Source organism: Lucilia sericata, unplaced genomic scaffold (genome assembly GCF_015586225.1).
Source record: "Lucilia sericata isolate MDLA Ls3-8-SP2 unplaced genomic scaffold, ASM1558622v1 Contig000997F_arrow, whole genome shotgun sequence".
Lineage (NCBI taxonomy): Eukaryota > Metazoa > Arthropoda > Insecta > Diptera > Calliphoridae > Lucilia > Lucilia sericata.
Window position 1 is genome coordinate 1 of NW_023994979.1, and position 12,629 is coordinate 12,629.

A 12,629-nucleotide genomic window follows, 5' to 3' on the forward strand; every position below is an offset into this window, starting at 1 on the left:
GTGTTTTTATACATGTATGATGCGTTACAGCATCCGGCATACGGGTGCTACCTATGGGACCTATGCTACCATCATCACCTTGTCTATATACCCAAAAAAAGAACAAAGAATTAATTTCCGTTATACAGAATCAAATAAAAGAACAACTATAAAAATAAACCCAAATTAAATACCCATAAACTGTACGATAAAATGCTGGATTATGAGGCAGTGTACCACCGGGTGTCATGGGCCGTACATTACGAAAATCATCATCAATATCCAAAACATTGGCCAGTAATGATTTCGAGGAGCTAAATTAAGTAACAGAAATAAACATAAATTAATCAAAATTTTCTTTATAGAATTTAACTTTTTATAAAGTTTTAATAAAAACTCTTTACCGCTCTTTTAGTTCCACATCGCTTAAAATTTGATGTTTTCTCTCCGATGAAGTATCCGAACAGGGTGTTGATGAAAAATCCAATATTATAGGTCTACCTGGTCGATGCATACGTAAGATCCAGGGCAACCAGCATAGAAATACCACACGTATCTATGTGTGCATTTTGATGTATTTTTGCCATTTTTTGGGTTTAATAAATTTTAAATTAATTTAAGAAAATATATAAAATATTAGTAAAGAAATTTATTTAACATGTTTTTTTTTAACGATTTGTTGGATGATTTTTTTTGCTATTTTTTAGAAATAAATGAATTTTATTGGTGATTTATTTTTAAAATACTCATACGCGATAGTTGTAAAGCAGTTTTATTTGTAACCTGTTTGTATCTCATAGTTTAATTTAGGTCAGTTTTTAGGATAGATTTTTTTGTTAATTAGTTCGGTTAGTAATTTGTTAGAAAAAAAAAAAAAAAAAACAAACATGCAAATTAATTTTGTTGGTTTTGTTTAGAATATATACACATTATTGTTAAGGCCTATAACATTTAGAATCAAAAGGCGTTCGGATTTCTTTTATATAAAATTTAAAAAATTTAAGATGTTTTTTTCGAAATTTTTTCCTAAAAATAAAAAAAATTTTCGGTGAATAAGCAACTTTTTACAAAGTTGTCCGAAACTTAGCAGCTTTTTCAATAGAAAAGTATTTCGAAACTGAGCAACTATTTCTATAGAAATGTTTTCCGAAACTGGGTAACTTTTAATATAGAAAAGTTGTCCGGTACTAAGCTACTTTTCTATAGAAAAGTTGTCCGAAACTGAGCAACTTCATCTATAGAAAAGTAGTCTGAAACTGAACAACTTTTCAATAGAATAAGAGACCGAAACTGAGCAACTTTATCTATTGGAAAGCTGTCCGAAACTAAGCAACGTTTTCTATAGAAAACTTGTCCGAAACTAAACAACTTTTTCTATAGAAAAGTTGTCCGAAACTGAGCAACTTCATGTATAGAAAAGTAGTCCGAAACTGAACAACTTTTCTAATAGAATAATATACCAAAACTGAGCAACTTTATCTATTGGAAAGCTGACCGAAACTAAGCAACGTTTTCTATAGAAAAGTTGTCCGAAACTAAACTACTTTTTCTATAGAAAAGTTGTCCGAAACTGAGCAACTTTTTCTATAGAAAAGTAGTCCGAAACTGAAACACTTTTTCTATAGAAAAGTTGTCCGAAAATAAGCAGCTTTCTCTGTAGATAAGTTGTCCGAAACTGAGTAACTTTTTCTATAGAAAAGTAGTCCGAAACTGAGCAACGTTTTCTATAGAAAAGTTGTCCGAAACTGAGCAGCTTTTTCTGCAGAATAGTTGTCCGTAACTGAGCAACATTTTCTCTATAAAAGTAGTCCGAAACTGAACAATTTTTCTATAGAATAATATACCGAAACTGAGCAACTTTATCTATTGGAAAGCTGACCGAAACTAAGCAACGTTTTCTATAGAAAACTTGTCCGAAACTAAACTACTTTTTCTATAGAAAAGTTGTCCGAAACTGAGCAACTTTTTCTATAGAAAAGTAGTCCGAAACTGAGCAACTTTTTCTATAGAAAAGTTGTCCGAAAATAAGCAGCTTTCTCTGTAGATAAGTTGTCCGAAACTGAGTAACTTTTTCTATAGAAAAGTAGTCCGAAACTGAGCAACGTTTTCTATAGAAAAGTTGTCCGAAACTGAGCAGCTTTTTCTGCAGAATAGTTGTCCGTAACTGAGCAACATTTTCTCTATAAAAGTAGTCCGAAACTGAACAATTTTTCTATAGAATAATATACCGAAACTGAGCAACTTTATCTATTGGAAAGCTGACCGAAACTAAGCAACGTTTTCTATAGAAAACTTGTCCGAAACTAAACTACTTTTTCTATAGAAAAGTTGTCCGAAACTGAGCAACTTTTTCTATAGAAAAGTAGTCCGAAACTGAACAACTTTTTCTATAGAAAAGTTGTCCGAAACTAAGCAGCTTTCTCTGAAGACAAGTTGTCCGAAACTGAGTAACTTTTTCTATAGAAAAATTGTCCGAAACTGAGCAACTTTTTCTATAGAAAAGTTGTCCGAAACTGAGCAACTTTTTCTATAGAAAAGTTGTCCGAAACTGAGCAAATTTTTTTATAGAAAAGTTGTCCGTATCTAAGCAATTCTTTCTAAAGAAAAGTTGTCCGAAACTGAACAAATTTTTCTATAAAAAGTTGTCCGAAACTGAACAAATTTTTCTATGAGAGGGTAAGCAACTTTTTCTATAAAAAACTTGTCCGAAACTGAGCAACTTTTTCTATACAAAAGTTGTGCGAAACTAAGCAACTTTTTCTATAGAAAAGTTGTCCGAATCTAAGCAACTCTTTCTATAGAAAAGTTGTCCGAATCTAAGCAACTCTTTCTATAGAAAAGTTGTCCAAAACTGAACAACTTTTTCTATAAGAGGGTAAGCAACTTTTTCTATAAAAAACTTGTCCGAAACTGAGCAAATTTTTCTATAGAAAAGCTGTCAGTAACTAGCAACTTTTTCTATAAAAAGTTGTCCGAAACTGAACAACTTTTTCTATAGAATTATATAGAACTTTTTTTTATAGAAAAGTTGTCCGAAACTGAGCAACTTTTTCTATAGAAAAGTTGTCTGAAACTGAGCCACTTTTTCTATAAAAAAGTTGTCCGAAGCTGAGCAACTTTTTCTATAGAAGAGTTGCCAGACTCTGAGCAACTTTTTATATAGAAAAGTTGTCAGCAACTAAAAAACTTTTTTTATAGAAAACTTGTTAGAAACTAAGCAGTTTTTTCTATAAAAAAAATGTCCGAAACTGAGCGGCTTTTCCTACAGAAAAGTTGTCAGTATTTGAGCAACTTTTACTCTCGAGAAGTATCAGTAAGTGACAACCATTTCGAAAACAAAAGTTGTCCATACTTCAGCAACTTTTTTATGGAACTATATCAAAGATTATCATTCCTGTAAACGATTTCATTTCCTCTTATTTACTTAACTATTACATTAAATCTGTGTGACTCTTGATAATACTTCATTGACAATTGATAAAAATACCATAATTTTAAATAACTATTGTTATTATTACTCTATTTACTATAACTATATTTATAGCACATACTTAAAGTCCATAAAATACACAATATTTATGAGTAACTATGAAATGTCCACAAAAAAGAATAATACTCCAGCCAAAATAAAGTAACAAAATGAAAACTATTAAATTTAATTAAAAACTGCCAAGGATCATAAAAAAAAACTATAATATAATATACTCATAGCTGGAGTATTTAACTAAAGAACTGAAGTTTACATATACATATGTATGTTATTTCCGTTTGGCTATTTTAAGCTTTTTGGTTAATATTGTGGGTTGCTGGTGGGTTGAAGGTTTTCATTCACTTTTGCTTTAAGAGTAGAGAATAAGTACAATATATGAGTAAATATTAAATAAATATAATTATGAATTATATGACAGCAAATTATGGTATTATTATAGAGTATTATAAAAAAGTAGAAAAGGAAATGGAAAGAAACAAAAAGGAGTATATAAGAGAAGAATATATAAATAATTTTTATTTATATTTAACGAGTAACCACACTTGTTTAAGCCAATAATAAAAATATGGATACTTTAAGACAGTTATATAAAGGAGTGTAATGACTCACATTCAACTACAACTTAAAGACCCAAAGCTCATAGGTTCAAGAGAAAACTTAGTAGATAATCTGAGAACTTTTCTGAAGAAAAAGTTGTTTTGTTATATACAACTTTTCTCTAGTAAAGAGAGATCAGTTATAGATAATTTCTCTAAAGGCAATAATGATTAGTTACTGACAACTTTTTATAGAAAAGTTGCTCAGTTGTTTATAGCTTTGCTATAAAAATGTTGCTCAGTTTTGCCATAGAAAAAGTTTCCCAATAAAAAGCTTTTCTATAGGAATAGTTGCTCAGTTTTGGACAACTTTTCTATATACAAAAGTTGGTCAGTTCCAGACTAATTTTATATAGAAAAAATTGATCAGTTACTGACAACTTTTCTACAGAAAAAGTTGCTCAGTTATTGGCAACTTTTCTATTGAAAAAGTTGTTCTATAGAAAAAGTTGTTCAGTTTCGGACAACTTTTCTATAGAAATAGTTGCTCAGTTTCGGACAACTTTTCTATAGAAAAAGTTGCTCAGTTTCGGATAATTTTTCTATAGAAAAAGTTGTTCAGTTTCAGAAAACTTTTCTATAGAAAAAGTTCCTCAGTTTCGGACAACTTTTCTATAGAAAAAGTTGTTCAGTTTTTAACAGCTTTTCTATAGAAAAAGTTTCTCAGTTTCGGACAACTTTTCTATAGAAAAAGTTGCTCAGTTTCGGACAACTTTTCTATAGAAAAAGTTCCTCAGTTTCGGACAACTTTTCTATAGAAAAAGTTGCTCAGTTTCGGACAACTTTTCTATAGAAAAAGTTGCTCAGTTACTGACAACTTTTCTATAGAAAAAGTTGCTCAGTTACTGACAACTTTTCTATAGAAAAAGTTGCTCAGTTACTGACAACTTTTCTATAGAAAAAGTTGCTCAGTTACTGACAACTTTTCTATAGAAAAAGTTGCTCAGTTACTGACAACTTTTCTATAGAAAAAGTTGCTCAGTTACTGACAACTTTTCTATAGAAAAAGTTGCTCAGTTCGGGCAGATTTTCTATAGAAAAAGTTGCTCACTTACTGACTACCTTTCTCTATAAAAAGTTACTTAGTTACTGACAACTTTTCTATAGAAAAAGTTGCTCAGTTTCGGACAACTTTTCTATAGAAAAAGTTGTTCAGTTTTGGAAAAGTTTTCTATAGAAAAAGCTACTTAGTTTCGGAAAACTTTTCTATAGAAAAAGTTGCTCAGTTTCGGACAACTTTTCTTTAGAAAAAGTTGTTCAGTTTCGGACAATTTTTATTCAGAAAAAGTTGTTCAGTTTCGGAAAACTTTCTATAAAATAGTTGCTCAGTTTCGGACAACTTTTCTATGGAAAAAGTTTCTCAGTTTCGGACAACTTTTCTATAGATAAAGTTGCTCAATTACTGACAATTTTTCTATATAAAAAGTTGCTCGGCTTCGGACAACTTTTTTATAAAAAATTTGCTCAGTTACTGACAACTTTTCTATAGAAAAAGTTGCTCGGCTTCGGACAACTTTTTTATAGAAAAAGTTGCTCAGTTACTGTCAACTTTTCTATATAGATAAAGTTGCTCAGCTAATGTAAACATTTCTATGGGAAAAATTGCTCAGTTGCTGACTGGATGAATAGTTGTGTGTAAATACAACTATTCACCCATAAAATTGTTATTTTTAAGTTAATAATATATCGAAAAATGTATTCATTTATAAATCTATATACTTTAATAAATAAAGAATAGTTCAATGGATAAACAATTCGTTAAGCTTTTGTTTTTATACAGCAAATACTTACTATTGAAAATGTGTGTGTTTTTTTTCTGAAAAATTAATGCACTTAATGCTGATTTCAGGCATTCATGATGTCACATTTATAATGCATGACAAATTATGTATATCTACATATCTACACAAATGTATTTATGAAATATGTATGTGAAGACCGTTGAAAAGTGCCAATCAAAATACATCAAAATGTATTTTATTTGTGCAGAGAAAATTTATTTTTAATTAATGTATAATTGTCATGTACATATAGCATATACATACATATGTATAGACATATGTATGTATCTGCATCATTAATGCTGGTTTTATTAAATACATACAAAATAGTATTAATGTTAACAAAAACAAGATTTTGCAATGACACTTTGTGGTTTCAGATGACATGATAATCTATATTAGAGTATCACCGAGAGTTTAAGAAAAATTCAAATTTAATTGAAAACTTTTAAACCAGACCCTCTTCCGGTATATTTCCCTTATTTCTTTTTTAAATTTTAATTCATGGTCACTCTTGACCCACTACAATTTCTTGTTTTCTTCTTTAGTTTTTCCTATTTTCCTTCACTAGTTACTTGTTCCAGTTTTAATATTCTTTACAACATTAATTATACATTTTATGTTTCCTGTTTCCTTTTTTAGTTTGTAATGTTCTTCTTCGCCTTGTTATAAATAAATACTGGAACAATATTATTTTTCTATATTTCCTTTTTTACTTCAGTTTTGGTTTCTTAACATGTAGTTTACGTTTATAATTCTTTTTAATTAGAATTTTTTTGTTATTTTTTGCTCGAGTTGAGGGGATTTAAACCACAAGTTAGATTGAACTAAAAATGTACTAAAATATAAAGTAACAACGACAAAAAGTGGAAAATGCACTAAATTTTAATACTTTTAAAGATATTTAAATTTTTCAGACAAGTTTTCTATATAGAAAGTTGCTCAGTTAAGGACAACCTTTCCATAGAAAACGTTGCTCATATAGAAAAACTTGCTTAGTTTCGGACAACTTTTCTATAGAAAAAGTTGCTTAGTTTCGGACAACTTTTCCATAGAAAAAGTTGCTCAGTTTCGGACAACTTTTATATAGAAAATGTTGCTCAGTTACGGACAACTATTCTGCAGAAAGAGCTGCTCAGTTTCGGACAACTTTTCTAAAGAAAAAGTTGCTTAGTTTCGGACATCTTTTCTATAGAAAAAGTTGCTCGGTTTCGGACAACTTTACTATGGAAAAAGTTACACAGTTTTGGACAACTTTTCCATAGAAAAAGTTGCTCAGTTTCGGACAACTTTTCTACAGAAATAGTTGCTCAGTTTCGGTCAACTTTTCTACAGAAAAAGTTTCTCAGTTTCGGTCAACTTTTATATAGAAAATGTAGCTCAGTTACGGACAACTATTCTACAGAAAAATTTGTTCATTTTCGAAAACATTTCTATAGAAAAAGTTTCTCATTTTCGAAAAACATTTCTATAGAAAAAATTTCTCAGTTTCGGACAACTTTTCTATAGGAAAAGTTGCTCAGTTTCGGACAACTTTACTATAGAAAAAGTTCTCAGTTTCGGATAACTTTTCTTCAGGTATAGTTGCTTAGATTCGGATAAATCTTCTATAGAAAAAGTTGCTCAATTTCGGACAACTTTTCTATTGAAAAAGTTGCTCTTTTTCGGACAACTTTTCTATTGCAAAAGTTGCTCATTTTCGACAACTTTTCTCTAGAAAAATTAGCTCATTTTCGGACAACTTTTCTGTTGAAAAGGTTGCTCGGTTTCATACAACTTTTCTACATATGTTTGTTGGTATGTTTCCGATAACTTTTCTACAGAAAAAGTTGCTTAGTTACGGACAACTTTTATAGAGAAAAAGTTGCTCAGTTTCGGACAACTTTTGCATCGAAAAAGTTGCTCAGTTTCGGACAACTTTTGCATCGAAAAAGTTGCTCAGTTTCGGACAACTAGTCTACAGAAAAATTTGTTAATTTTCGGAAAACATTACTATAGAAAAAGTTTCTCAGTTTCGGAAAAAGTTTCTAGAGAAAAAGTTGCTTAGTTTTGTACAATTTTTCTATAGAAAAAGTTGCTTTGTTTAGGACAACTTTTTTATTCTATTTTTTAATTGTCACACTAAACATTTATCAAACTATTATCGATCTAATATATTGTCGTATTTTTAAGAAAAAAATATTTTTAAACTTTTCTCTTTACAATCCTTCAACTGTTGCATTTATATTTATTGGAAATCTTTGAACAAATAAACAAAAGCTTTTCATGCACAAGCATGCAGCTGCTACTCATATTTGCAACATACAATAGTCCTTTTCAAAGTTCTACCGTTCTTATCCACTTATGCAAAATAATTTAAATATAAATTTGTCAGTTGGCAAAGTGCAAATGCGTGCGTGCTTGTGCGTCCGTCCGTCAGTCAGACTACTCAAATACTCTGACAATAAAATAACAATTGTTATATATGAGTTATATTGTAATTGTATTATTGCAACATTTAAATTGTAAAATCATTATTATTGTAACCATAGAGATTGTAAAAGTTCTATAACAAACTCTTCTTATAGATTTAAATTTTTATAGCGGGTATTACAAGCAACTGTAGAGAAATGTATAGAAAAAAAAAAACTTTTTTACATAAAGTAGCAAGAGACCTCCTCGCACAACTGCATTACAAAACATGAAAAAAGAATAGCAAAAGCTTTTCTTTACAATAGCAGAAAATCTTATTAGTAATAAATCTTTGGCAAAGAAAAAGATTTCTGAAAAACGATAAAGACATTTACAGTTGCATACTTTTGTGAGTGCAAATGGTAGTAAGGGGAAAATATTTTCCACTTCAATTTTCAACTTTTGCAACTACTTAAATTCTTAAGCTTTTTATAGAGTTTATTTTTATAGTTTTTGTTTAGTTTCTTTAACTATCTTTCAATCTTTTGTTTTTTTTTTTTATTTGTAAAAATGGTAAAAATAACATTGTATTGTTATCATTATTACTTTATGGTAAATTTAATGATTAAAATCGTTAGGAAGAATTCAAATTAAAATTTTATTGTAAATTGAATTAGAATTTTTTCTATAGGAAAAACTTCCCCTGTTATTGACAACTTTTATACAGGATAAGTTTTTAAGTCCAGTTTCTATAAAACTGTCTAGAATCGGAACTCTTGCATAGTCCATTAAGCATTCTATTCTATACTTCAGACCCTAGATTATTCTGTAGTATAGCCTTTAATTGGACTATAGAATATTCTATAGTCTCGATAATATAATACCTAGTCTAAAGACTATGGCCTGGACTGTAGAATAGCTTATAGTCTGGACTATAGAATAATTTATAAACAGGACTATAGAACAGTTTATAAACTGGACTATAGTCTATAGTCCAGTCTATAGTCTGGACTATATAATAGTCTATAATCTGGACTATAGAATAGTTTTGACTATTGAATAGTCCAGTAGACTATAGCCTGGACTATAGAATAATCTACAGTCTGGACTGTAGAATAGTGTATAGTCTGGAGTGAAGAATAGTCTATAGACTGAACTATAGAATTGTCAATAGAATAGTCTATAGTTTGAACTATAGAATAGTCAATAGTCTGGACTGTAGAATAGTCTATAATCTGGAGTAAAGAATAGTCTATAGACTGAACTATAGAATAGTCTATAGTTTGAACTATAGAATAGTCAATAGTCTGGACTATAGAATAGTCTATAGTCTGGACTATATAATATAGTCTATAGGCTGGACTATAGACTAGTCTATAGACTGGACTATAGAATAGTCTATAGTCGGGACTATGGAATAGTCTATAGTATGGACTATAGAATAGTCTATAGTATGGACTATAGAATAGTTTATAGTATGGACTATAGAACAGTCTATAGTTTGGACTAAAGAACAGCCTATAGTCTGGACTATAGAAGAATCTATAGTCTGGACTATAGAAAAGTCTATAGTCTGGACTATAGAACAATCTATAGTCTGGACTATAGAAGAGTCTATAGTCTGGACTATAGAACAGTCTATAGTCTGAACTATAGATAGTCTATATTCTGGACTATAGAACAGTCTATATTCTGGACTATAGAACAGTCTATAGTCTAGAGTCCAGACTATAGAACAGTCTATTGTCTGGACTAAAGAACAGTCTATAGTCTGAACTAAAGAACAGTCTATAGTCTGAACTAAAGAACAGTCTATAGTCTGGATTATAGAACAGTCTATATTCTGGACTATAGAACAGTCTATAGTCTGGACTATAGAACAGTCTATATTCTGGACTATAGAACGGTCTATAGTCTGGACTATAGAACAGTCTATAGTCTGGACTATAGAACAGTCTATAGTCTGGACTATAGAACAGTCTATAGTCTGCACTATAGAACAGTCTATAGTCTTGACTATAGAGCAGTCTATAGTCTGGACATAGAACAGTCTATAGTCTGGACAATAGAACAGTCTATAGTCTAGACTATAGAACAGTCTATAGGCTGGACTATAGAACAGTCTATAGTCTAGACTATAGAACAGTCTATAGTCTGCACTATAGAACAGTCTATAGTCTTGACTATAGAGCAGTCTATTGTCTGGACATAGAACAGTCTATAGTCTGGACTATAGAACAGTCTATAGTCTAGACTATAGAACAGTCTATAGGCTGGACTATAGAACAGTCTATAGACTGGACTATAGACTGGACAGTCTATAGGCTGGACTATAGAACAATCTTTTCCTGGACTATAGAACAATCTATTATCTGGATTATAGAACAGTCTAAAGTTTGTAATACAGAATTCTGTGCGTATAATTGATGCATAATTGGTTATTCCACATACGCTCCCTATTTCAACAGTTTGCTAGTACAATTGTTTTGAAATTATTGTAAAGATTTTAAATTTAACAAAAAATCAAATTTTTCATGATATATTGTGTTGTGGTATCTGATGCGTATACTTAATGCATATAATTAATTATGCCTCATACGCGATGTAGTGCAAGAGTTTGCTAGTATATTACATTTTACATTATATTAATGGATTTTTTGTTCTCATAATCTATAAATCCTATTGATATGAGATATTATAATTTAAATTTTTACAATTTTTGTATTTATAAAGCCTATAATGGTTTGTTTGCAGAGCGATTGTATTTTTTATTTTATATTAAATGTAAATATAACAAACTATTAAAAGCATAAAATTTTAGCGCTATTTAATTTACATCTCTTTTTTTCGATATGATTGTTATCAGTGAATATTAAATAGTTAAATTATAATAAAAAAGCAATATAAAATATTATGTTACCAGTGAAAAATCCGAACGCCTTTATATTGTTATTATAGTTAAACAAAAAATCAGGATTATTTAAATATAAATACATATATTTAATTTTTGCCGTTTTTTCGCTTTTTTATGAAATATTTTTATAATATTTAGCAATGTATTTTTTTGTTTCTCTGAAACGCACACAAACACATTTTTTAATATATATTTTTTTTATATTATTTTTAAAAACATTTAATATAACACTCTATAGTATATATGGCCCAACATCAACATTACGATATTTTTCATTACATATTTTAAATGGTAGACGTTGACAACATTTAAGCTCAGTTAACAGAAAATAAAATAAAAAAAATTAAAATAAAAAATTAAAAAAATCATAACAAATAGTTAAAAGCCAAAGCATAGTTTGTTATTTTGTTGGTTAGTTGGTTAAACTATAACGAGCATTTTTTTGTTGCTGCCTAAAAATAGACTTTAAATATTTCATTTGCTTTTTTTTTCGTTGATACCGTCTGTTTGGTTGGTTACAACTTTATGAAAGTGATCTATATATAAATACAACTATATTTCAGTTTGCTTTTAATATTATTCTTTTTTTTTGCTCAATGATGATGTATGATTATGATGTATCCTTTATCATTGATAAATAAATATATTCGCAGTAGTTGTGTTTATTTTTTGCTTATTTTTATAAAATACTACAACTGAAAAGTTTAAAAAAAAATAACTGAAAAAATCAAACATTCTTTTTTTTTTTTTTTTTGAGGGGGTAAAACAACAAACATACAACTATTACATCTATACAAATATATTGTTATTTTTTTGATTTTTTTTTTGTTTTTTTGTTAAATTTAGACACACATACATTCACATTTGCAACAAAACAACAACAATTTGTTTGTGTTATACATTCGTTTGTTTTGACATTTTGAAATAAAATAAAGGGTATTATAGTGAGGGTTTTATGTTTAAGAGCACCGTCACTGATGTATAGAATATTTTCAAATCAAAGCTATAGAATATTCATTAGACTCTACTTCGGAGTAGTCTATACTGTATCTTATAGAGACTTTTAGACGTTATTCTCCAGTCCCCACAACAAAGCTGTCTATTGTTTGCACTAGAGCAAAACCAATAGTCTGGTCTATACACCAGAATGTAAAACAGTCTATAGTATGGATCATAAAACAGCCTATAACTTAGTCTGGATTATTGTACAGTCTATAGTCTGAACTGTACAACTGTCTAAAGTATATAGTCTACCATAGGGTAGTATATAGTCTGGACCATATACAGACAGTTTATATTCTAGACTATAGAACAGTCTATAGTTTGGAATATAAAACAAGACTATAGTCTGGACCATAGAACAGTCTGTAGTGTGGACTATAGAACAATCTAAAGTCTGGACTACAGAACAATCAATAGTCTGTACTGAGAACAGTTTGTTGTCTGGAGTATAGAATAGTCTGGACTATAGAACAGTC

At 29.4% G+C, this 12,629-nt stretch overlaps 1 pseudogene; it reads right to left on the minus strand.

The window, feature by feature from the left end:
* Window positions 1–4: 4 nt before the first annotated feature.
* Window positions 5–12,629, minus strand: part of LOC119609517 — a 100,496-nt pseudogene continuing 87,871 nt past the window's right edge.